The sequence below is a fragment of the Dendrobates tinctorius genome, unplaced genomic scaffold (genome assembly GCF_039654945.1).
Source record: "Dendrobates tinctorius isolate UK_male_01 unplaced genomic scaffold, ASM3965494v1 ptg000035l, whole genome shotgun sequence".
Lineage (NCBI taxonomy): Eukaryota > Metazoa > Chordata > Amphibia > Anura > Dendrobatidae > Dendrobates > Dendrobates tinctorius.
This window is the reverse complement of record NW_027361703.1, coordinates 14,464,300-14,491,754: the sequence shown is the minus strand read 5'-3', so window position 1 is coordinate 14,491,754 and position 27,455 is coordinate 14,464,300. Positions and strand designations below refer to the sequence as shown.

Sequence of the window (27,455 nt, the reverse complement as noted above, 5' to 3'; positions counted from 1 at the left end):
TTGTAGATTTCAGGTGATTCCTAAACTTTTACAGGAAAAACATGATAAACCTCTAACTAATGTGGTATTTCCTTCAATTTCGATTGAAAGCAGCAAACTGGCATAGGTTTCACCCTTTTCCAAAATCCACCATTCACGTATGGTGCAAGTCAGGAGTGGGTGAATGGAGTGGGCTCAAAGGCTGACCCCACCCCATACTGTCAGAGCCAGGAGCTGCCTCTAACAGCCGCACGTAGAGCGTAGCACTGCCGGCAGCTATTAACCTGTTGCCGCTGTCAATCTGTGACAATTACTTCAATTATTTTTTAAAAGTTGTTATGGTGTCTGTCTTTACTATCTCTTTTGGTAGGGCATTCCACAGCTCACATGTTCAGTATTTTGTCAGTTTTTTTTACCTCAATATTTGTAAGCCAAAACCAGGAGTGGAACAATTGGAGGAAAAGCAGAAAAGAAACACGTCACCACTTCTGTATTTATCACCCACTCCTAGTTTTGGCTAACAAATACTGATGTAATGTATTGACCAAACACTGAATGTGTGACCTTGTTGGAAGTCTGTGCTTTGACATTGTCCTCTTCCTTCTTCTAGAAATGTATGAATAAACTGACAATCAGTAGTATAAAGAAATGGAGCAATCAGCTCAGCAGTTCAGTGCATGGCCAGGGTTCTCCTTTAACAATAAAAATCCAAGCAAAAGCCCACACTCAGTTCTTCCATAAAAGTTGCTTTATTACATAAAAAATATTTTCTAGAAATCACGATGGTCAAACATCCGCACAAAAATAAATGGTAGAGGAAGAACAGATAGTTGCTCCAGGCAATGCATTTCTGACCTACATGGTCTGAGACTAAGGACCACGTAGGTCAGAAACGTGTTACATGGAGCTTGTATGTGTTCCTCCTCTGTCATTTATTTGAAGAAATGGGTGTCGGCATTTGTTTGGATTTTTATTGTCCAATCAGTGTTGCTTTTGTCATGTTCAGAGGCACACCCCTTTGACAAAGGAAAAGGTATCGCCCAGTTGTCAACAGAAAACTGCACAAACAAAGGTCTTTACAAAATGGTGCTATAGGATTATACAATACAAGGAATGTAAGTTTTATAAAAGACATGTCCAGAAGTGTAAGATTGCTGTTCAGTTCTTATAAGCTGGGAGGAAAAACTGATCAATAGCATCAATTCTACAGCACAGAATGTAAGTATTCCTGCATTTAGCTCCATTTTAAGCATCACTGCCCCTAAATATCAGCACAGCAAGGTGAGCTTGTACTGTAAGTGGTGAATAGCTTTAACAGATTAGTGGCAAGCCCCAAGGAAAACGTTAATATGCTGCGCCTATTATAAGACATGTTCAAAGCAGCTGTTGTATGCCCGCTCAAGTGCTTTCTTCATGACAGGTTTTTTTTTAAGGCAAAGTGCAAAACTATGCAGACATATAACTGTACATTTCTTTCCCGAGTGTCAGGTAGATCAAGCCAATAAGTATACTGCTTATTTCATTACATCAATAATTGAATCTAGTGGGAATTTTACTATAGATTGTGTGCTGGTAGAATGAATCACATCTATGGCATAATGTGAATTCTGAATTTATTCTAGTTTGCCATGAGTTGCATAGCTGATCTTGAAAATACATGTTTGCAGAATCTTGTCATGCAGGTCCACATTATTATGTTTGTTCAAAATTACAGATACTGTGGCTGTTGTACTGGTAGAAGACATGCCAATATTGCAGTTGAAAATTATGCAAACTCGACTAAAAAGCTGGGAATTTTTTCAGCTGTCGCCAATTCATAGTAGAAAATGAATACATAATCTATCCATCAGCGAAGGTTTAGAACTGGCTGCATTTCAACTAGCTGCCCATGCCACATCATAATAATGCACATTTGCTTAATCTGGTATAATTTATCTTGCTCCTATCCCATATCTTTAAATGTCCTTATTCAATAAGAACAATTGTGTGTGTATATACTAACAGGTTATAATCACTCTCTTGGGCCAGTTTTACATATTCGTGTTTCATGGTCAAGAATGTACTGTATGGCCGTGGGTCCCGTTCCCCAAACTCATCAGCCGTAGAAAAGGAGGTGCCTAAAGCCCCCGTTACACACAGCGAGATCGCTAGCAATGTAGCTGAAATGTCACTGGTTTTGTGACGCAGCAGCGATATCGCTATGTCTGATACTTACCTGCAACCGGCTCCCCCGCTGGTTATCGCTGATCGCGCGAGAGCGTCCTGGACCATTTCTCGTCGGGCGCTTCCTGCTGTGACGACGAGCGACGCGTGGACGCGGGCGGGAGGACGTCAGGATCGCCGCGTCTGACAGGTAAGTAGCGACCCCCGACCCCTGCGATGTCGCTGGTGAGATCTGCCTGTGTGGCAGCTCACTAGCGATCACTTAGCGATGCACCAGCGATCCATATCGTTGTCTGGTGCATCGCTTAGTGTAACGGTACATTTAGACGAGGAATGCAACGCAATGCTCTCCCGATCAGAGTGTGGCCGCTGCATAGAAATGCATGTTGTCACACTTTGATTGAGAGGGCCAATGGGCCGTCTGAGCATTGTGTTGCGATCCTCTTCTGAGTTATACGGTTGTCTGACTCTTCTGTTATAGGCATATATAAGACTGTTAAATTTGGGTCAGGAGACCTGCCTTTGGACCATGAAACCAGCTTTAGTGAGTTGAGCATTTTGCATGAGCAACATTCTCAAACTGCCCTATCCTAGCAAATAAAATACTACTGCACAGGTATACTTCTCTTGTACCATGATCTTGTGAAAGAGTTTGGTACTGGAAAAGGAAATTACATGGAACTGTTACTGATTGGTTGCTTTCATGTAACATAGTAACATAGCTAGTAAGGCCGAAAAAAGACATTAGTCCATCCAGTTCAGCCTATAAAATTCTGTCAGAATAAATCCCCAGATCTATGTCCTTCTAAAGAACCTAACAATAACTGTAAGATGCAATATTGTTACGCTCCAGGAAGACATTCAGGCCTCTCTTGAACCCTTCGACTGAGTTCGCCATCACCACCTCCTCAGGCAGGGAATTCCAGATTCTCACTGCCCTAACAGTAAAGAATCCTCTTCTATATTGGTGGAAAAACCTTTTCTCCTCCAGATGCAGAGAATGCCCCCTTGTGACCGTCACCTTCCTTGGTATAAACAGATCCTCGGAGAGATATTTGTATTGTCCCCTTATATACTTATACATGGTTATTAGATCGCCCCTCAGTCGTCTTTTATCTAGACTAAATAATCCTAATTTTGCTAATCTCTCTGGGTTTTGTAGTTCCCCATCCCCTTTATTAATTTTGTTGCCCTCCTTTGTACCCGCTCTAGTTCCATTATATCCTTCCTGAGCACCGGTGCCCAAAACTGTACACAGTACTCCATGTGCGGTCTAACCAGAGATTTGTACAGAGGCAGTATAATGCTCTCATCATGTGTATCCAGACCTGTTTTAATGCACCCCATTTATCCTGTTTGCCTTGGCAGCCATTGCCTGGCACTGGCTGCTCCAGGTAAGTTTATCATTAACTAGGATCCCCAAGTCCTTCTGCATGTCAGATTTACCCAGTGGTTTACCGTTCAGGGTGTAATGGTGATTGTTGTGAGTTCATTTTCCCCTTCACTAATGAGGCCCGAGGAACTCCCTCTTCTGGTGAAGAAAGGTAGTGAGCCTGATTGTCAAACACCTGGGGCTGATGATGATGACTGGCTGAGTGGAGTTAATGACTGGATATAAGGCTGCCGACGCCCTTCTGGCCTGCAGGTGATTTCTCTGTGGACTTCTAGGAAACCAGTCTGATTCCTGCTCATCTAAAGCTAAGATTTCTGCTTTGCCTTTTTGCATTAGTGTTTTGTTTTCCTTGCATTTCTGGATTCTGCCATTCCCTGCTGGGGTGAGCTGAATCTCCTTTTGCCTGTTGCTCTGTCTTCAGAATATTCCTGAGTACTGACATAGCTTTTTTGAAGCCTAGCGTCTTCAGGGCCTTTTTTACTGTCAGTTTGTTGGCTCTTATTTTCATAGGGTTTTTCACGGATTGCAGACAGCAGCCTTCCTGTCCTTTCCTAGCTAAGCTAGCGTGGGCCCCATCTTTGCTCAGTCTATCTTTCTGTCTGTGTTTTGTTCTTTCTTCTTGCTTCACCGTCATTATATGTGGGGGGCTGCCTTTTACTTTGGGGTCTGCTCTGGGGCAGTTTAGATTTCCCTTTCTGTCTTTAGGCTATGTAGTCCTCCGGCTGTGATCGAGGGGCCTAGGGCATCGTAGGAGCCCCCCACGGCTACTGCTAGTTGTGTTGATAGGTTCAGGGGTCTGCAATCCGATAGCTGCCAACTTCTCTGGTTTTCTGGACTTAGCTAGCATTTCTATTTTTGCCTCCTACGGTGACTCAATCATAACAGGTGATATTGATTCCTTCTTCCCATGTGTATAACCTTACATATATCATTGTTAAACTGCATCTGCCACCTTTCGGCCCAAGTTTCCAACTTATCCAGATCCATCTGTAGCAGAATTCTATCTTCTCTTGTATTGACTGCTTTACATAGTTTTGTATCATCTGCAAATATCAATATTTTACTGTGCAAACCTTCTACCAGATCATTAATAAATGTGTTGGAAGCTGACACTACAGAAAAGAACAGCATGGAAGTGCATAACAAGTGTAGAAATGCAGAAGTGAGTGTTTTGTGCTTTTAATGACAATAAAGCATTCTATTTATATTGACAATTTAGTCTTGATAGTACGGTTTAGAAAGCTTAACAACAGTATTCAAGCGTGATCTGAATAAATTACAATATTCATTTCCTGTGTACAATCTGTAAAGGCTTTCGAACACATTAGGCTAACATTGGCCAAACCCGCCAATATCAGGAATCTAATGAGTGTGGGGGGCCACAACAGATTATTGGTGGAGGAGATAATAATGATCTCTCATGTTTAATTTTGGATTGACAATCCTTTTCTTCACTAAGAGATAAGCTACTGCCATAGATGTCTGGAACTGGTATCATCACAGAGGAAGCTCTCCTCTATATTCGAAAGCTGAGTGAGATGCATTCGGCCAACAGCTAACTAAAGTGCAGGAAGGGGCTCAAGCAACTCTGTCTTAGATTTATATCACTTTACAATTCACCTAAAGAGAGACTTCAGCAAAGCATTTGATAAAGTATCTCATACTACCCTTATTGAAAAAATGACCAAGTATGGGGTTGACAGGGCAATGGTTGGGGGGATTTATAACTGGCTCTGTGATGGTACTAAAAGAGTGGTGATAAATGATTGCACATCCAATTGTAAGACTGTTTCAAGTGAGGTACCACAAGGCTCTGTCCTAGCCCCAGTGTTGTTCAACAATTTATAAATGATCTAGATAAGGGAACTGATGGGTAAACTAATCAAATTTGCAGAGATGCAAAGCTTGTCTTCTCTAAAGGCCCCGTCACACTAAGCGATCTCGCTAGCGAGATCGCTGATTTTGTGACACATCAGTGATCTCGCCAGCGAGATCGCTGTGTGTGACGGGGATCAGCGACCGGCACCCCTGCCGGTTATCGCTGATTGTGCTCGAGCGGCCTGGGCTGTTTTTCGATCGCTGGTCTCCCGCTGCCCAGCGTGCATCGCTGCGTGTGGCAGCGACAGATCAGCGATCAGCGATGCTGGACGCTAATGTAAACGTTGGGTATCCAGGAGCCGCGGCTCCTGAATACCCGCTGTTTACATTGGAAACCCGGTTTTCAAGGTAAACGTTGGGTATCCAGGAGTCGCGCGGCTCCTGGATACCCGACGTTTACATAGAAACCAGCGTCCAGCGTCGCTGGTCCTTATCGCTGGGGCTGTCTATGTGACAGCTCACCAGCGATCAGCCTCACGATGTCCCAGCAATCTCATCATGTCGGATCATGGGTGGGATCACTGGGACATCGTTTAGTGTGACAGGGCCTTAGCACTAGAGAAGAGAAAGGATTCAGAAGGATCTAGATAACCTTGAAAATGGGCAGCAACTAATAGAATGTTATTTAATAAGGAGAAATGAAAGATTCTACATCTGGGCAAGAAACAGCACATGTGAAAAAAACTTGGGAATACTAATAGATCATAGACTGCATATGAGTCAACAGTATGATAAAAGAGCAAAAAAAAAGGGAAACAGAGTTCAAGGATGTATTAAGAGAAGCATACAGTCTAGATCACATTAAGTAATTATCCCCTTGTACTCCTCCTTGGTCAGACCTCATCTGGAATACTCTGTCCAGTTCTGGGCACCACATTTTAAAAAAGACATTGAAAAACTGGAACAAGTTCAGAGAAGGGATACAAAGATGGTGAGCGGACTGCAAACTATGTCCTATGAGGAACGGTAAAAGGATCTGGGAATGTTTAGCTTGCAAAAAAAGAAGGCTAAGAGGAGACTTAATAGCTGTAAACAAATATCTGAAGGGATGTCACAGTGTGAAGGGATCAACCTTATTCTCATTTGCACATGGAAACACTAGAAGCAATGGAATGAAACTGAAAGGGAGAAGATACAGATTAGATATTAGAAAAAACTTTTTGACAGTGAGGGTGATCAATGAGTGAAATAGGTTGCCATGAGAGGTGGTGAGTTCTTCAATGGAAGTCTTCAAACAGAGGCTGGATAGACATCTATCTGAGAAGGTTTATTGAATCCTGCATTGAACAGGGGATTGGGCATGATGACCCTGGAGGTCCCTTTCAACTTTAACATTTTATGAAAGATGACATAGACTTCTGGTGGGATGCTGGAGATCTAGTTAGTTATCAACTTACAATATCAAATACTAGGAAATAATCACTGTGTTATTTCCTTCATCATTTCAGCATTGGAACCAAAGTTGGAGTGATATAAAGCTAATACTACCAATTCTAAATCCAAAGGCATGATTCACATGAAGGTTGAGTAAGAACATTTAATCAAGCTGCCTATGAATCAGAATCCAGGAATACTCTTCACACACAATACATAGGATCTGCCGCCTCCCTCATTCTGATTACACTTGGCTCATTGTCCCACTACACCTTTAGTTATTTAATATGACACATTCTAGACTTCCTTTCTGTCCATGTTGTTTTTAGTAACATCATTTAACACGCTACCCCAGAGGTGCAGTTTAACTGATGGCACTCAACTTATTGATTCAGATCTCTCTCTGAAGAAATGAAAGACAAATACATAATGTCAGAAGACATGATAGATTCCTGCGAGCAATGCACTGCTTATTATGCTGGACTGAATAAACATCCACTACATACAGACAATTGATTAGATGAATGTATTTTAATTATGCCAAGCTTCACATGTTTGTTTTGATCAGAGTTCATGGAGAACATTTCCATTATTATTGGCCTATTGTGGCCCACCCTGCTTTGGGGAATGTACATATAAAGATGTGAGTAAATATAATCCAAGTTACTGCTTTATGTAGCTGAATTCTAACATGGGATGTTACAGTACAGAATATGTTCTGCTGTTTTATGGGTTTGTAGAAACCCTATTCCATAGGTCTGGAGCTTTATAGAAAATCGTGTTTATAAGTACAATTTATCCTCTTTTGGTATTGTCAGATTGACCCACTTTCTTGTTGAGACTGATTTACATTTTAACATGTATCAACACAAAGTGTCACCACTGTTACATTTTACCCTGTTATGCAAAGCTTTTCTATGAATATTTATTCGCCATGTTGTCTTGAAGTCAGAGTATAATTAGAAGTTAAGATAACAGTGCCACCTCAAGTCTTATGACCAACTTGAATTAATATTTCCATCTGTTAAAGTTATTTATCTAAAATGTTCTATGAATGCTCAATATTTGTGTTGTATCAGCCATGTTGTCTTCAAATCATACCATATCACAATCCTTAGAAATCAGAATAAGACTATGTTCATATTGCGTTTTGGGCCACACGTTAGTGGCCTCATCAGGGTTTCCATTTAAAGAACTGAAAAATTAGAATTGGGACAAAACCCCCAGCAAGGCCATTGGCTTAAATGAGGCAGAGTCACTTTGTGCTCTGTCTGACCTTTGTTTCAGCAGTGTCCGTCTTCTTGAGGTAGGTACAAAAGCTAGATGACTATGTTTTTGTGCCTCAAGAAGGCGGACACTGTCTACATAGAGGCCAGACAGAGCACAAAGTGACACCATCTACCATATTAAAGTCAATGGTTCTACCCGAATCCCCTTTTTCAGGGCTTCGAATAGAAGTCTCTCCTGTACTACTGACATGTTGTCCAAACACAGGACATTCGAGCGCTGGATATCACTGATCATGCTCGAATGTCCTGGGCCATTTTCTCCTTTTCTCCTCATTGGCGTCCCACTGGCACCGACTAGCTACTCATGGACGCAGGCGGAAGTCGTCATCGCTGCGGTGTGACAGGTAAAAGCGACCGCCGACGGATCGCTTATCGCTGCTGCGTCATTGATGAGATCTGCCTGTTTGGCAGCTCACTAGCGACCATTTAGCTATGCACCAGCGATCCTGACCAGGTCGTATCATTGTCGGGATTGCTGGTGCATCGCTAAATGTAACGGGACCCTAAGTCTCTTATGACTGCTTTGTGATCATACTGATATCATCATTGAAATATTATTATTTATCCTATTGTATAAAGTGGATGTATATTATCTGTAATGTTGTCTTGAAACCATACCGTAGGATATTCCTTAATAGTCAATGTAACAATGTCCTCTCAATTCAGCCTTGCAGCGCTGGGGTCCTGGGTTCAAATCCGACCACGGACAACATCTGCAAGTAGTTTGTATGTTCTCTCCCTGTTTGCGTGGGTTTCCTCTGGGTTCTCAGGTCTCCTCCCACACTCCAAAGACATAGTGATAGGGAATCTAGATTGTGGGCCCCAATTGGGACAGTGATGACTGAATTGTGACTATTTAATTGGGATATCATAAAGAATTAATTTTGTCATTCTATGTAGATGTCTTCATAAAGCCTAGTGATGATCCCAATGGCAGAACATGTTTAATTATTTTTGTATAAGCAAATTCATTTCAATGTATTTTGTAATATTTGATCTATAGAGTTTGAAAATGTTGTGACTTTGACATGACTGGGCATGTGAATGCATCACCTAGTGTACTTAAGAGCAGGCATCAGAGTGGTTCTATACTCGTACTGATTGCAAATAAGGTCTTTGACTTCTGAATATCCTTTCTGTGCAATTTAAGGGAATTTGTTACTGAAGTGGTTAAGATGTCAATTCTTTTTCAGTATACCCCTCTGACTTCCCATCTGTAGTCCTATATCCAATATCACTTCATCACACTGGCAATTTACAGTTAGTATATATTATATTGATCAAAATGATAGATTCTGTATTTATAGCATTTTTTTCCAAGATGGCCTAGATAACTGCAGTGCTCGCCGTATAAATAAGATTTAATCATAAATGTGCTGACTTTGGTATTCTATGGTGTTAAGTAACGATGATTATATAAAAATGGTAGAGATACATTATGGAAAAATCAATTATCATTCTTTGATACTTTGTGTGAAAGTGATATGTAGCAATAGTTAAATTAAATGGGTTTTCCAGCTTAGGGAAAAAAATATAGTAGGTGCTTATAGTACAAAGTTACAAAAAGCTCATATTTACTTTATCACCATTTATGACATGTTTGTGTTAGTAAAGACTTGTGTTCTCGTGATAACAATTCTCAAGTAACTTTTCTTAAAAAGCTACCCTTTGCTGTTCCTCTGTAAGGTCATGTTCACACATTCAGTATTTGGTCAGTATTGGAGTGGGTGATAAATACAGAAGTGGTGACGTGTTTCTGTTCTACTTTTCCTCCGATTGTTCCTCTACGGGTTTTGGCTTACAAATACTGCTGTAAAATACTGACCAAATACTGATAGTGCGAACATGGCCTTATTCTTCCTAGAAATGCAGAAATAAAGTCACAGATGACTGTTAGCTGTGGGTGTGTCCCCAATTGGGGGTGTCCCCATAAAGTCTAACATTGTCGGCACTGATTGGACATTGATGTACTATGTAAGGACACCACTCCCCAACTGGTACAGTAATACCTAGATGTCTATGTATGTCTACATTTCTATGAGGAATAAAAGGGTTATGGCACAACAAAGTGATCTGAAAAAAATGCTCTCGCATTGGGTAACGTGGGTGCAAGTATTATCTAAAACATAAATATCAGGAGAGCTGACAGATCTTTGTTAAATTCCCCCTCCCACACACTTTGGTGCGGCCAGTTCTGTGATTCCCTTACATTCACGGCAGTGATATCGGGAAATACTATCTCAGAGCCATCCAGTCATGCCCATGGTGGGCTGTCAATATGTAAAGCACATGATCAGTGACAAGCTGGACCTCTCACATGTCTCTACACTCAGGACCACATGACCAATGATAACAAGATTGAATACTTCTGCAAATTTTCGGCATTACATGGGTAAAACGTGTTCTCCTAATATTGGCATGGATAATTTATAGCATCGTTTTGACGATAACATATTTTCTTGGTTATTAATTTTGCACAAAATGTCTTAAGTACAGTGTGTAGATAACAAAGTAAACACAAGCCAATTAAAGCTATATACTGAAAAGAAGAGGAAAAAGGTGACTTTAACAGGCTGGATTGTAGAAAATGTATTTTTCTTCTACGTCTACCTACTATTGACCTTTAAAAAGTCTCCTTTAACCTATAGGATTAAGAACCCACATCTAGCAAGGGTAACTGGCAGCAAATCGAGCTGCATATTTATCAGAGCTGTGGCTGTGTGCTAAGATGTATGGATTCCTTTTAATTGGCTATTTCCCTGAAGAGGTACATACAAAATGCAATGTCAACCAATTAGAATATGAAGTGCTTTTCAATTCAAAAATGAGACGGAGATTCATCACGAGGAGGATTTTTGCATCTTGTGGTTGCTAGGATCCTTTACAGCCTAATACCACTATATAATATTTTCAGAGTTTGTCCTACCGTTGCCAAAACGAAAGCAGGCTTTTCTTTTCGAATTTCAGTTTTGGCAGTTTTATATTCATGTATATATGTGTTGAATTATTATTTCTTTTCAACGATTTTCTAAGTCTGGCACAATAATACTAATAAGATTTATTAACAATGTTTTTTTATCTGGAATTTTTAAATGATACTGGCATTTTCAAGTTCATTAATTTGCCCTAAAAGGCTGGTTTCACATTAGCGCTTTTTAAGTGCACGCACGGCCGGGGGTAGCTCCGCCCCCGAGCCGGCTCTCTGCCCGGCGTGCCCGCCCCTTGCTTGTAGCGCCGCCTCCTAGTGCACAGCGGCGCCTGCGATCGGCGCACCCTATCTTTAGCATAGTGCCGCTGTGCACTAGGAGGCGGCGCTGCGTGCGTGCGCTTAAAAAGCGCTAATGTGAAACCAGCCTAAGATGACCACTGGTGCCGTATATGTGTTGGGATCAGAGTTAGTGAAACGTACTGTGCATAGATTGTAGCACATGTCTCTTCCTATCAATACTTTAGTACCATGCCTTATTATATCACTGTTGGCTAAAGAAATTCTAATTGTGTCTACCCTAATTTTCTGGGAGACAGTAACGGATCCATAGATTTAAAAGTCCAATGCTATGACTTAAATGAAAAATATATGGTTTATTTCATTCTTTTAGCAAGATAAAGATTAGAAAACCTGAATGCCATGTGCTCATCATTTTCAATATGATGTTGCGTTTGAGCAATATTAGGCAAGGCCAAGTAACACTCATTGCGTTGAGTAGAAATGTTGCGTAAAATGCATGGTGTATCTGTATGGATGAAAAATGGCCCATAACTGGTGGTGTTCTGTAAAATTACCATGTAATGCAATGTCACAAAATCATTCTGGAGAAGACCTGCAGGGATTATTCTGAAGTCCTTACGACCACGTTTAATCTGTTGATAAGTTATATCAATTCCTTGGTGGTGACATAGTATACATTTGCTCGATTTTCTGCTAAGAAGACCATTGATGTGCTGCCAAAGCCTTTCTTCAAAGTGCATCATGTTCATGTTCTCTCTGGGAAAAGCTGGGTTGCATTATTCTTATTTACCGTTCCATGATCTCCTGGCACGTGTCCAGTTTCTGATTAAATTGTGTCATCCAATCGGGAATGAATCAATAAACCAGCATATATCACTTGCTCCGTCCCGATCCCACGATACTGAAGGAATGGTCTGAACGTGTTGTTTATGGTGTAAACATATATCTAATCAGTGAGTCCTGATATGTGGATCTGCTGGAGGTATCAACAGTCATCAATGCCACAGACTGTGTGAGAGCTAGGTGCGTGGCATGGGTACGCATCCATCGTGCACCAGATATACAGCACAGTAAAGCTGCGTATGCTCATCAGATTAGCACTTTGCCAAAATCCTAAATTAAACAAGCTCACATTGACTTAGGGACGACCAAAACTGAGTTTCTTGGCAACTATACCTCCAGTTTTTAATTTGTAGCATTCTATCACAAAGAGAAAAAATGTCCAAGTGTGGTAAAATTCTATGGTAGAATGCAGTCCAGCGGGAAAGAAAGAGGTGATACATTACCATTTTGTATTTAATTTTAGAAATTGCACTGCCTGGCATGCTAAAGCTTGTTTGTGTAGCAGCGCATGGTAAAACCCTTTCTGTTTAGGGGATTAGCAGGAAATTTCACGCATTGGCATACTATTAGCTGCATTGTTAGAGGGCTGTCCATGCTCACAGTATGCCTCTGCTCTCCGATGGGTTTGTAGTCCGGTGCTGTGCGTGGGTGACGCTTCTTTTTCTATATTACATTACTTAGGAAGCTTATGCTAGGAGTAATACCTCCTAATGGGCAGTTCTGGAAGCAGCCTCCCAGGGTCCAGCAGCAGGTTGTATCTGGCTTCCATCAGGAGGAGGACAGAAGAATCATACATACTTTATGTGCCATACAACACAAGACAAGCACATCCGGAGCCAATGTGGAAAGACAACTCCTTAATAAATAAAACATCGGGAAATTAATCTCAACTACTTCTCATTTCATGTCCATTGCCTCCGAAGTAAGACAGATTAACCCCTTGAAGGCACTGTCTCTTCATTTATGCAGGCAAACACATCCTAGTCAGGGAATTTGTGCTTGCTGTGAAAGACTAATATGTGGATTTCCTTTCAAATAAAGCATATCTCTAAGCATGCTGCCTCTCCCAAAGGTGCTTGTGACTGGAGGCTTTTCTCTTGTCGTGTTAACCTCTCGGGTGCTGGAGGGGAGTGCACTGCATCATTTTTTAAACTGTGTGCTCCACAACAAGGCACTTTATAGTTTAGCTACCTGAAGCCTATTCCTATGTAACAGATGATCTCGAGGCGGCAATCAATATGAAAAATTCTAATTATTAGTAGTAGCCAGGCCATGAGCATGACAACTGCTTAGGGGGATTAGGACAGCTCTGGTTAATATGAATCATTTCTTTTCTCGCACTAACATGCGTCAGTCTGAGCTGCATTCGCAGACCAGATATCCCCACTGTCTCTTCACACTGGCAAGAGGATATGTTTTAAGGGAAGTCATTTACCACAATCCCTAAGATGTAGCCTGGCAGCGCTCCAATAGCTGTGTGTGATATGCTCCTTCAGACATTGGGATCTCAGCTTTTATAGTCTTGAAAACACAGAAAATGTCTAAACAAGCGCTCTCCTACATTGTTCTCATGCTTCTAGACTCGAAATGAAGAATCAAACAGAATTGTTCACCATCAGGACTTAGGCAGGAAAAGCAAACACAGCTTTGTTAAAATAAATGGAATATACCCTAGATAATTTCTTAACATTATTTGCAAGCAATCAACATGTAAACTGCATTACGTAAAGCAACATTTGTTACTTACCGCCAACAACACTTTGTATCCTCTTAATATTCCTCAGCATTGACTGCAGTACATACACGCTGAACCTGGGCATAAATAGGGGTTTTTATAGTTGTTTGTACATATCCTACATGACCAGAGCTGCTCGCTCCTTGCTAAGATCCTTCGTAGCTGCCAGTGCTTTGTTTCTCTGTGGCTGATGCTGACAATCCAATACAGAGATGCTGCTTGTGTAGACTCTACCCCTTCTCCTCCTTTCTGTGGTGCTGGTGCTAGTGGTTAGTGCTGCATCATTCACCCGATCAGTTGTCACACTGACATGGTGCTGCCTGCTCAGCGATCATTAATAACTGAACACCCTCCACTCCCCAGAGAGGAGCCAATAGCTTCAGAGTGCCAAGATACAGTAGTCACAGCTGCTCTAGTCTGGTTGGCTGAAACAACATGCCCATTATATGACATTGCTGCTTAGGTACAAACACATGAAACTAGCCGCTTTCACTCCTCTATTTTTAGGCAAAGACCACATTTTGATGGTCACATATTTAATTTGTGAATTAATTTGTATTATTGTTACATTTTAGGGTAAATAAAGCAGGTAGCAAATAACATAAAACTGAACAAAAGAATGTATATATACAGTGCCTTGCAAAAGTATTTGGCCCCTTGAAACTTTTCAACCTTTACACACATATCATGCTTCAAACATATAGATACCAAATGTAAATTTTTGGTGACGAATCCACAACAAGTGGAACACAATTGTGAAGTTGAACAAAATGTATTGGTTATTTTAAATTTTTGTGGAAATTCAAAATCTGAAAAGTGGGGCGTGCAATATTATTCTGCCCCTTTAACTTAATACTTTATTGCGCCACCTTTTGCTGCGATTACAGCTGCAAGTCGCTTGGGGTATGTCTCTATCAGTTTTGTACATTGAGAGACTGAAATTCTTGCCCATTCTTCCCTGGCAAACAGCTCGCGCTCAGTGAGGTTTGATGGAGATCGTTTGTGAACAGCAGTTTTCAGCTCTTTCCACAGATTCTCGATTGGATTCAGGTCTGCACTTTGACTTGGGCATTCTAACACCTGGATACATTTATTTGTGAACCATTCCAGTGTAGATTTTGCTTTGTTTGGGATCATTGTCTGGTTGGAAGACAAATCTCCATCTCAGTCTCAGTCTCAGATCTTTTGCAGACTCCAACAGGTTTTTTTCAATAATGGTCCTGTATTTGGCTCCATCCATCTTTCCATCAATTTTAACCATCTTCTCTGTCCCTGCTGAAGAAAAGCAGGCCCAAACCATGATGCTGCCTCCACCATGTTTGACAGTGGGGATGGTGTGTTCAGGGTGACGAGCTATGTTGCCTTTACACCAAACATATCATTTGGCATTGTTGCCAAAAAGTTCGATTTTGGTTTCATCTGACCAGAGCACCTTCTTCCACATGTTTGGTGTGTCTCCCAGGTGGCTTGTTGCAAACTTTAAACAACACTCTTTATGGATATCTTTAAGAAATGGCTTTCTTCTTGCCACTCTTCCTTAAAAGCCAGATTTGTGCAGTGTACGACTGATTTTTGTCCTATGGACAGACTGTCCCACCTCAGCTGTAGACCTCTGCAGTTCATCCAGAGTGATCATGGCTTTAAACTTCCGGCTTTAAACTTCTCCACAACAGTATCATGGACCTGCCTGTTGTGTTCCTTGGTCTTCATGATGCTTTCTGTGCTTCAACCAGAACCCTGAGACTATCACAGAGCAGGTGCATTTATATGGAGACTTGATTACACACAGGTGGATTATATTTATCATCATTAGTCATTTAGGACAACATTGAATCATTCAGAGATCCACAGTGAACTCCTAGAGTGAGTTTGCTGCACTGAAAGTACATTGGCCGAATAATATTGCACACCCCACTTTTCAGTTTTTGAATTTCCACCAAAATTTAAAATAACCAATAAATTTTGTTCAACTTCACAAGTGTGTTCCACTTGTTGTTGATTCTTCACCAAAAATTTAAATTTGGTATCTTTATGTTTGAAGCATGATATGTGGGAAAAGGTTGAAAAGTTCCAGGGGGCCGAATACTTTCGCAAGTGTCATGTTCCATGCTGGATCATGACAGATAAAATGCACTAGTAACCATTTTTTTCCCCTTAAGCTGTGTGCTTAAAGATAGTTTTGCCCCCGGTGGCCATTAGGGTCATTGCACTGTGGTGGTTTCAGTTCTAGTTTTGCCCCCGGTTGCTGTTAGGGTTATTGCACTCTGGTTTCTTTAGTTTAGTGCTCGTGATTATAAAGCAAGTGTGATTGCTCTGGCTCTGCTATAAAAGAGTGTCAGGTGTTGCAATCACTGTTGGTGATAGTGGTCATTTCCAACCATCCTTGGTGGAGGAAGGAGCTAGAGAGAGTTCCTTACAGCACAGTCAGAGTCCTGGTGTGGAAGGAGTCACTGAGGGGATTTCCTTGCAGCTGTGACAGAGCTTGGTGGCAGCTATTCAGGAGGAAAGCTGCATTCTGGTGGTGGACTCTGTTGCTGGGAGAAAGAGCAACAGAGCAAAGCTAAGTGGTGTTTCCCTGTTTGTGACATCCCTTATGTATGTTTCAGTGCAGTGGTGGGATTAGTTTCTGCACCGTCCATTTCATTAGAAAGGGCTAGGTGCAGGGTGAGCTAGGGTTCTTAGGTTACAGCTTGGCAACAGGTGCGGAGCCTGTATAGGGACTGTTAGGAGTGTATAGACTGGCTCAGGGGAGTGCAGAATGTCTCCACGTCCCTGTTCCCTATTGCAGGGCCCTCCATTGTATCGGTTTCCCTGGTGTTTCCCCTTATTATTTAAATTCGCCCTGCTGGAGGCGGAGTATCCAGTTTCATGTGTAATTCTGAAATTCGCCTGCTGGAGGCGGTGTATCCGGCTGCACGTTATATTATTTAAATTCGCCCTACTGGAGGCGGTGTATCCAGGGTCACTTGTGTGATAGAACTTTGCCCTGCTGGAGACGGTGTGTCCAGTCACACGTTGACCATCACAGCAAGGCTCTGTATATATATACTGACAAGCAAAAGGGTAACAATGTTTTGAGCTTTTGATTTTCAGGCTCCATATCTTACCATGCACTAAAGCTTCGAATGTGTGACTACCATCATTTTGTAAACAAGTGACTTGACCTGTATGCACTAACTTTGGGAACTTGGAGAAGAGACCTGGGATCAGATTTTGGTCAAGACATGCTTGAATCTGATCGAGAGCGTGCCCAGAAGGAATCAGGCAGTGTAGGAAGCCAGAGGTGGAGTCACAAAATAATAAAAATTAAACTTAGATTTTTAGAAGCAAAACAATAACAATGCAGTGACATGATAAAAATGTGCATAAATAATCATATGCTAAATAGTTGCAAGTCAAATTTATGATGATTGTCTATAAAATGATGGTAGTGGCATGATCAAAACAATAGTGGATGGTGATATCAGGAGCCTGAAAGTCAAAAGTTCAAAACATGGTTACTATTTTGCTCATATATATATATATATATATATATATATATATATACGTATATATGTATATATACATATATATATGTGTATATATATACACACACATACTGATGAGCAAAATAGTAACAATGTTTTGAACTTTTGACTTTCAGGCTCCTGATCTCACCATCCACTATTGTTTTGATTATGAGACTACCAACACAAATATACAGCTCTGTCAAAAATTAAGAGACCACTGCACAGTTTTATAAAAATCAGCTTCTCTACATGTCTGACAGCCATTCCATTCCAGTGTCAGTTGAATTACAACCAGAGTACACCTCATTCTTCTTAATGTGCTTCTGATTAGGTGATCACCTGAACCAAATCTTCAAAGGAAAGTATAAAAAACCCTGCTGTGGTATTCACAATCCTCTTGCAATAGTGCCAGCTGGATAGCAAAACAAGTGCTAGTAATATCCCAAAAGTAATAGGAATGAAAAAATAACTTTTATCTAAAGGAGTTGAAAAGAAAAGTCTGGAGTGAGGAAAAGAAAGGCTCAATTCTGGCTTTACTAGCAGAGGGATACAGTGAGCGACATGTTGCCTCCATCCTTAAAATGTCTAAGACTGCAGTCCATTACAACTAGGTCAAGCAGCAGATATTGGTGACAACAAAGTTACAGACCGGCAGAGGGTGAAAATGACTCTCCACTGACCAGGATGTCCGTCATCTTACTCGAATGTCACTCAGCAACCGCATGATGACCTAAAGTGACCTACAAAAAGATTTGCAAATGGCAGCTGGGGTGAAGTGCATGGCAAGTACAGTTTGTAACAGGCTCCAAGAGGCAGGGCTCAAGTCATGTAAAGTTAGAAAAAAGCCTTTCATCAATGAGAAGAAAAGGAGAGCCAGGCTGAAGTTTGCCAAAGACCATAAGGATTGGACCATAGAGGACTGGAATAATCTTCTCTGATCAGTCTAATTTTCAGCTTTGTCCAACACCTGGTCACCTAATGGTTAGACGGTGACCTGGAGAGGAGTACAAGCCACAGTGTCTTGCACCCACTGTGAAATTTGGTGGAGGATCAGTGATGATCTGGGGATGCTTCTGCAAGGCTGGAATTGCACAGGTTAATCTTTGCGAAGGACGTATGAATCAAGCCGCATACAAGCTTATCCTGGAAAAACAGTTGATTACTTCTGCTCAGGCAATGTTCCCCAACTCTGAGGACTAGTTTTTCCAGCAGGAAAATTCACCATGCCACACAGCTAGGTCAATCAATGTGTGGATGAAGGACCAGCACATCAAATCCCTGTCATGGCCAGCCTAATCTCCAGACCTGAACCCAATTGAAAACATCTGGAATGTAATCAAGAGGAAGATGGATGGTCACAAGCAATCAAATAAAGAAGAACTGCTTAAAGTGCTTGCAAATTTGGATACATGTTGTCAGTAGTTTATAGAATAAAAGAGCAATTTACATTTTACTCAAATCAGACAAACTGAAAATTTTGCAGTGGTCTCTTAATTTTTGCCAGAGCTATATATATATATATATACACTGTGTATATATATATATATATATATATATATATACACTCACTGGCCACTTTATTAGGTACACCATGCTAGTAATGGGTTGGACCCCCTTTTGCCTTCAGAACTGCCTCAATTCTTCGTGGCAGAGATTCAACAAGGTGCTGGAAGCATTCCTCAGAGATTTTGGACCATATTGACATGATGGCATCACACAGTTGGCGCAGATTTGTCGGCTGCACATCCCTGATGCGAATCTCCCGTTCCACCACATCCCAAAGATGCTCTATTGGATTGAGATCTGGTGACTGAGGAGGCCATTTGAGTACAGTGAACTCATTGTCATGTTCAAGAAACCAATCTGAGATGATTCGAGCTTTATGACATGGCGCATTATCCTGCTGAAAGTAGCCATCAGATGCCTGTTCTTAGCTGAGAGGAGTGGTACCCAGTGTGGTCTTCTGCTGCTGTAGCCCATCTGCCTCAAAGTTCGACGCACTGTGCGTTCAGAGATGCTCTTCTGCCTACCTTGGTTGTAACGGGTGGCAATTTGAGTCACTGTTGCCTTTCTATCAGCTCGAACCAGTATGCCCATTCTCCTCTGACCTCTGGCATCAACAAGGCATTTCCGGCCACAGAACTGCCGCTCACTGGATTTTTTTTCTTTTTCGGACCATTCTCTGTAAACCCTAGAGATGGTTGTGCGTGAAAATCCCAGTAGATCAGCAGTTTCTGAAATACTCAGACCAGCCCTTCTGGCACCAACAATCATGCCACGTTCAAAGGCACTCAAATCACCTTTCTTCCCCATACTGATGCTCGGTTTGAACTGCAGGAGATTGTCTTGACCATGTCTACATGCCTAAATGCACTGAGTTGCCGCCATGTGATTGGCTGATTAGAAATTAAGTCTTAACACACAGTTGGACAGGTGTACCTAATAAAGTGGCCAGTGAGTGTATATATATATATATATATATATATAGCAGGTGAAATAAGTATTGAGAACATATCCACATTTTTAATTAAATATATTACTAAGGGGCTATTAACTTCCACTGCCGTGTGTGTGTGTATATACAGTATATATACTGTATATGTATATACATATATACATATACATACTGTGGTGTAGTGACCACTGAGTCCGCTAGGGGGCGCTGTGTGGGTGTCCCAGGACAGTCGTATAAGCATTTCTATTGTCCTGATAGGTGTAGGATGCTGAATGATCATAATGTATCTCAAGGTGGGTGGCCTTGAGATGGAGACTGATGCGTGTGTTGAGCAGCAGTAATACGGCTGAGGTGCAGTGGCAATGTGTCAGGGAGAAGTCTCCAGGTAACTAGGGAGACGGGCGGCCTAGTTACCTACAAACCCACCCAGGGGGTGTGTTTAGTACACTATCGTAAAAGACTGTGAGTGTGTGAAGGACCTGTGATGAGGTCATAGCCATGTGACCCGGTGGCCGTGGCTACGGACCCTATATGGTGGCCAGGGTAGGTCACATGTGGTGAATGCTGGGACCCGGTTGGTCCAGTGTGGAAGGTCCCGCTGAGATGTGGATTCCTGGCTAACAGCCTGTGAAGTGGCTGTGTGTAATGGCTGCCAGCATCTGAGAGTTCCCAAGAGGGAATGGATGTCTGCAGCATGATAAAGGAACCGTGAGGTTACCCGGACGTGGGTGAGATAACTGAGGCTAGAAAGCCTGTGTATGCATACCGTGTATGACTACAGAGTAACAGAGCTGAACTCTGTTATGGACACTATGCTGTTAAGTGAACTTTATGTTGCTGTTATGGGTTTATGCTGCTGAATAAACCGCATGGACTTCTATGATTATTTATGGAAAACCCGTGCCGGATCTGGTTTTGTGGCTGCAAGCGGGTATCCCCTACCCGAATAACAGCGCTACCTCACAATACATATATATTTGTGTGTGTGTTGTGTGTGTAAAATGAATCAAAACCTGACAGTATAAACTAAGCACAGAGCCTTGTAGGGATTATAGCCCCTTAGAGAAACTATACCCTTAGGGTATGTGCTCACTGAGTTCTTGAGGCAGCTTTTGGTGCAGGTCAGCTTCAAAAGATGCCTTAAGGTGAAAAAAAAAATACTTGAAAGACTCTTCCTATTCATTTCTACTGTAAAACCAATTTGCTGTGTGTATGTTCAGTCTTTTCAGCGTAGTCTTTCTGCTACAGGTTTTGAGAAACTCCAGATGGGACAAAAGAAAGTGTTTGTCAGCAACTTTTAATGGAAAATGCTCCAAATTAGGTGCTGTTCAATCAAAAGACTGCAATAAAAAAGTTTGAGAAAAAAATGTCCAAAAATGCTTGAAAAACTCTTCAGGAAATTAAAAACTCACACCCAAAAAGTAATTTTCAGAAGCCATTTCTAATTCAAAGCTTGATGTTTTAGACTGCCTCAGAAATCCTCATTTTGCAAATGACAATAGTATCCTAATTGGTAAAGTTGAATGAAATATGCTAATTAGGCTGCTCTGGTGCCTGATGGCTAAGGGTCCTGTTTCACATAGCGATGCACCAGCGATCCCGACAATGATACGACCTGGTAATGATCGCTGGTGCATCTCTAAATGGTCACTAGTAAGCTGCCAAACAAGCAGATCTCTTCAGCGACTCAGCAACGATCCGGTGATCCATATAACGACCTCGGCGGTCGTTGGTACCTTGTCACACAGCAGCTATTCTGAATGATTCCGGCCTGCGTCCCTGAGTTCTGCGTCGCCAACGAGGTCGCTCGTCAGCGTCAAACACAGAGATGCATGCTGGCCAGTGGGACACCAACGATGAAAAAATGGCCCAGGACATTCGAGCATGATCAGCGATATCCAGCGGGGGGCCGGTCGCCGCTGCGTGTCACATGTAGTGAGATCGCAGGCGAGTTCGCTGTTGTGTCACAAAATCGGTGACGCTTTAGCGATCTTGCTATGTGAGACAGGGCTTAAGAGTCTTAGTTCACCATTCCACCCTCTGGTTTTACATGTCCCCACCTCACTAATAGATGAATGACAGTGCTGGTCAGTCTGTGCTTTCTTGCACACAGATGTTTGCAAAACCTTAAGGCTGCATTAACAGAAGCCTAGATAAATGTATTCAGTAATGTGCAAAAGTTTTATGCAGGTATGCAAAATTGCTTTGAGAAATAGAAGTGTTAGTTTATTTTTATCAGTTAACAAAATGCAAAGTGAATGAACAAAGGTAAATCTAAATCAAATATTTGTTGTTACCAGCCTTTGCTTTTAAAACAGTATAAATTCTTATAGGTACAGTTACACAAAATCAGGGATTTTATAAGATTATTATCAGGTGAATAAATAACCAATTAACAGGTTATCATTTTCATATGTAAGCTGAAACAAAGTAACTGAAACTTAAACAGCTTTGTGAGACTTAAAACTGGGTGAGAAACATGTTTATTAATTGATTAAATATAGGGCAAATAATAAAAAATATTTACAAAATACAATCAGGGGGAGAACAACTTGAACAAGTAGAAAGAATATGCGGGGTAGTGCGGGAAGAACATATGTAGTATGAGCACCAAATTATGTAAACAATAGTGTTATTATAAATTATATCAAGTATCAATAATACATATAAAATTCACTAGACATCAAAATTACAGTACTATGATGTAAGGTTCAATACCAATATATATATACACTCACTGGCCACTTTATTAGGTACACCATGCTAGTAACGGGTTGGACCCCCTTTTGCCTTCAGAACTGCCTCAATTCTCCGTGGCAGAGATTCAACAAGGTGCTGGAAGCATTCCTCAGAGATTTTGGACCATATTGACATGATGGCATCACACAGTTGGCGCAGATTTGTCGGCTGCACATCCCTGATGTGAATCTCCCGTTCCACCACATCCCAAAGATGCTCTATTGGATTGAGATCTGGTGACTGAGGAGGCCATTTGAGTACAGTGAACTCATTGTCATGTTCAAGAAACCAATCTGAGATGATTCGAGCTTTATGACATGGCGCATTATCTTGCTGAAAGTAGCCATCAGATGCCTGTTCTTAGCTGAGAGGAGTGGTACCCAGTGTGGTCTTCTGCTGCTGTAGCCCATCTGCCTCAAAGTTCGACGCACTGTGCGTTCAGAGATGCTCTTCTGCCTACCTTGGTTGTAACGGGTGGCAATTTGAGTCACTGTTGCCTTTCTATCAGCTCGAACCAGTATGCCCATTCTCCTCTGACCTCTGGCATCAACAAGGCATTTCCGGCCACAGAACTGCCGCTCACTGGTTTTTTTTTCTTTTTCGGACCATTCTCTGTAAACCCTAGAGATGGTTGTGCGTGAAAATCCCAGTAGATCAGCAGTTTCTGAAATACTCAGACCAGCCCTTCTGGCACCAACAATCATGCCACGTTCAAAGGCACTCAAATCACCTTTCTTCCCCATACTGATGCTCGGTTTGAACTGCAGGAGATTGTCTTGACCATGTCTACATGCCTAAATGCACTGAGTTGCCGCCATGTGATTGGCTGATTAGAAATTAAGTCTTAACACACAGTTGGACAGGTGTACCTAATAAAGTGGCCAGTGAGTGTATATATATATATATATAACTTGTAAATAAGGGTACTTACTGCCTAACATATACACCCAGTGGGTATCCTCACATAAATAAAGCTGACTTGTGCATAATAATTATAGATCACAAAAGTGACACTAGCCAAGTAAAATAAAACAAAAGTGCAAAGATATATTAAGTACAAGGTGCCAGTGTGCAAAAGTGCAAAAAAGGAGGATAATAGCAGTATACTTACCAAGAGTAAAACCCCACAGCAGCCCGCATGCATCGAGTTACAATTTGAAATATTTTGCTATAACAGAAGGCATTTTGTTCATCAAAGCACATAATGAGTGTTTACAGGCAACAATGAAGCATGGTGGAGGATCCTTGCAAGTTTTCACCTGCATTTCCACAAATTCAGTTGAGGTTTTGGTCAGGATTAATGGTGTTCTCATTGCTGAAAAATACAGATACTCATCCATCATGCAATACCATCATGGAGGCATCTGATGCCTTCCAAATTATATCTGCCACAGTATACAGACCACAAAATTATCACATATGGTCCCCACAGAGTCCCAATCTCATTATCGAATCTGTCTAGGATTATATGAAGAGATAGAAGGATTTGTGCAAGCATACCTTCCACAGAAGATCTGTGGTTAGTTTTCCAAAGTGTTTGGAACATCCTGCCTGCCCATTTAGTTTGTGTTCAAGTGTACCTAGAATTGATACTGTTTTGAAGACAAAGAGTGGTCATACTAAATACTAATTTGATTTAGATTTTTGTTTTATTCACTGTAAACCAATAACACTTCTATTTTTTAAAGCATACTTTAAGCGTAAAGCATAAACTTTCTGCACAGTGCACACAGGTTTTACTGTACTTGTACATAAATTATTATTATTATACAGGGTGATTCACTTGCTATTTTACCCAGAAAAATTGCTGTATCTTCTAAAAGAGACGATCAGCCTTAGTGAAATTTGGACTGTACAGTAGTGATGAGCGAACGTGCTTGGATAAGGTGTTATCCAATTAAGCTCATGTGCTAATTAAGTGTCTTCAGCATGCTTGAAAAATATATTCGAGTTCCGCAGCTTCATGTCTTGCTGCTGTTCGACAGCCACAACACATGCGAGGATTGCCTCATAAACCTGCAATCCTGCATGTTTTGCGGTTGTTGAACAGCCATGAGACATGCATCCTTGGGGACAGTCGGTTAGCACACGCGCATGCTTGGATAACACCTTATCCGAGCATGTTCGCTCATCACTACTGTACATACTTTGGGTCATGAGAAGTGAGAGTGCAATGAACGTCAGCAACATCCTCGTGCTGAGTGGTCTCGCTGACTTATCGCCCCTACAGTCATCTCCACTACAAGATAGATGTGCTGCTCACCTTTCTGTATGTCAGTAGTTTCTGTGGTGCTTCCATTTCACTCCAGCCGAATTTCTTCTTTATTTGTTAACAATGTAAAAATACAGTTTGGAGGATCATGTTTTCATTGTAAAAGCTTATTGGAAAACTGAATTTTTAAAGAGGTGGAGTTTCTAAAAAAGTTTGGAGGTTAAAATCCACTGTCCAAACCGTGTTTTCTGTAATTTGTGAATAAGCTGGACCGAACAGGAACATTCCTTGATAGACATGATGGAGGACATCTGAAAATGTCTGAGGAAACAATTCAAGATCTGAAACAGCGATTTCTGGCATCTCCACGTAAATTGTTGCACAGGTTTTTCCCAGCAGACAGGCATGTCAGTAACAAGCTATGAACATTACAGGCATTCCCAGAGAACAGTACTGCAAGAAATTCAGGCTATGACCCCAGATGTCCTGTGGAATACATTCAATAATATTCAGCAATATTCATCGTCCATTCATTGTTGAATGCGAACGGTCGACATTTTCAGCACCTGCTTTAAATCAGTTTCTCATGTACAGTCTAAATTTCAGTACGATAGATTGTCTCTTTCGGAATTTACTGCAATTTATCTGGGTAAAGTATTGAGTGAATCACCCTGCATAACACCAAGATACTTTAATCACTTTATGAATATAGACACTGTCCTCACTTAGGTCAACATCAACACTCCATATCAGTCTAAGGCTGGTTTCACACTTGCGTTGCACAGACCTACGTCGGTCTGCACACGGCTGCCGCTAAGCTCTGCCCCTGACACGCCGCCTGTTAGCTCTGCCTATGAGCACATGACGCTGCATGCAACCTGCGTACCCTATCTTTAGCATTGGGTACGCAGGCCATGCGCAGGTATGCGTTTTGCGGTGCATGCGTTCTTTTGACAGTGCACCGACCAGTGCCAAGCGCACCGTGTTGCATTTTGGTGCGCTCGCCGCACCGTCAAAAGGATGCATGTGCCGCAAAACACATACCTGCGCATGGCCTGTGTACCCAATGCTAAAGATAGGGTACGCAGGTCGCATGCAGTGTCATTCCCCATAGGCGGCGCTAACAGGAGGAGGCGCGGCAGGGGGCAGACCTTAGACCGACGCAGGTCTGTGCAACGCAAGTGTGAAAGTAGCCTTAGGAGTGTGGAAAGAAACCAGAGTCAACACAAAGAGAATATATAAACTTCATGAAGATGTTGTCCTTGGTAAAATAATAATAGTTTACCCCAGAGCTGCAAGGTATCACTGCTTACTACTGAGCCACGCTATATAAAAGACCTTATGGTCACTGGGGCTGTGGAACAGATCATTCTTTGGTGCCCAGGAATGAGAAGTTAGGCAAACAATCCAAATCTGAGATACTGTCTGAAAGTTGTTATTTCCAGTGCCAGTCTAAAGTTTGGAAATAACCGTTCATGCAGTGGTTTTTCTTTTTTTTATTGGAATGTGGACATTGTAATTTCAAAAAGAAAATCTCAAAGCCACAAAGTAACACATAATGAAACAATGAGTAGCGCTGTGGCTCAGTGGTTAGCACTGTTTCTTTGCAGCAGTTGCAGATTTAACACATATTCTGAATTGTTTCACATGTTTCTTTACTCCTTTTTTCTATGTGTGATTTTACTGCCTTCAGTTTTGAATCCACAATGGACACATTCTAAGAGGAACAAGAAAAGCATTGTATGAACATATGTATCCAAACGTTTGACTTGTACTGTATATCATATAATAAGGTATTTCTTGAATTGTAGTTGAACGTAACGATTACTCGGCCAGAGTGACTGTTACCAGTGTTTCTTTGATGAGTATACTATGAATTTCATATTGTGTGTCATTACATTATGAAAGCAATTGCTTCCATCTCGATTTTTTATTTGTTTTGGACAACTTTTTCAAAAATCACAGAAACAAAAAATGTTTCTGGACACATTGGAAAACCATATTAAATCATCATCTACAGTCCATAATACTGATATGAACGCATTAACTGCATTCACTGCGAACTGTGAAAGGATAAGAACTGTCCTAATAATAATCTGTATATTTATTTTTTTATGCATTGCTTATGTAGCACTATCTTATTCCGCAACACTATACATACATTATCATCACTGTCTCCATTGGGGTTTACAATCTAAATTCCCTATCAGTATGTCTTTGGAGTGTGGGACTAAACCAGAGAACCCACACAAACATGAGGAGAATGTAAAATCTCTCTGCAGATGTTGTCCTTGGTGGGATTTGAACCCCGGACACCAGTGCTGCAAGGGTGCAGTGCTATCCACTCAACCACCATGCTGCCTTATGTATAGACGTTTCCATGTTAAAAGAAAGCATTAGAACAAAAATTGCATTCTTGCCATGATTTCAAAGTGTTCCAATTCACATCTTCATTGATTTAAAATACAGAATTGATAGTAAGATATCGACGTAGAAATGGTAGTAAGTTACTAATTTTAATTACTAAATCTAAAAGACCAAGGTTTCTGTTTAGAGCAGGAGATTTTTATGGCTTTCAATTTGAATTTTATGTCCTTCGCTTGTCATGATTTATGCCCACAAAGCTTTGCATGCTCTAGGTAATAGTCATGCAAATG

General features: G+C 41.3%; 2 protein-coding genes across 3 annotated transcripts in view; one reads left to right on the top strand and one right to left on the bottom strand.

Moving 5' to 3' along the window:
• Positions 1 to 14,259, bottom strand: part of LRRN3 (leucine rich repeat neuronal 3) — a 70,677-nt gene extending 56,418 nt beyond the window's left edge. For both annotated transcript variants that reach the window (XM_073573284.1, XM_073573283.1), the window contains exon 1: positions 13,896 to 14,259. The gene's annotated coding sequence lies outside the window, so the exon portion shown is untranslated. The remainder of the gene's footprint in view (positions 1 to 13,895) is intronic.
• Positions 1 to 27,455, top strand: part of IMMP2L (inner mitochondrial membrane peptidase subunit 2) — a 1,728,396-nt gene that overhangs the window by 685,247 nt on the left and 1,015,694 nt on the right. The gene's annotated exons all lie outside the window — the stretch shown is intronic.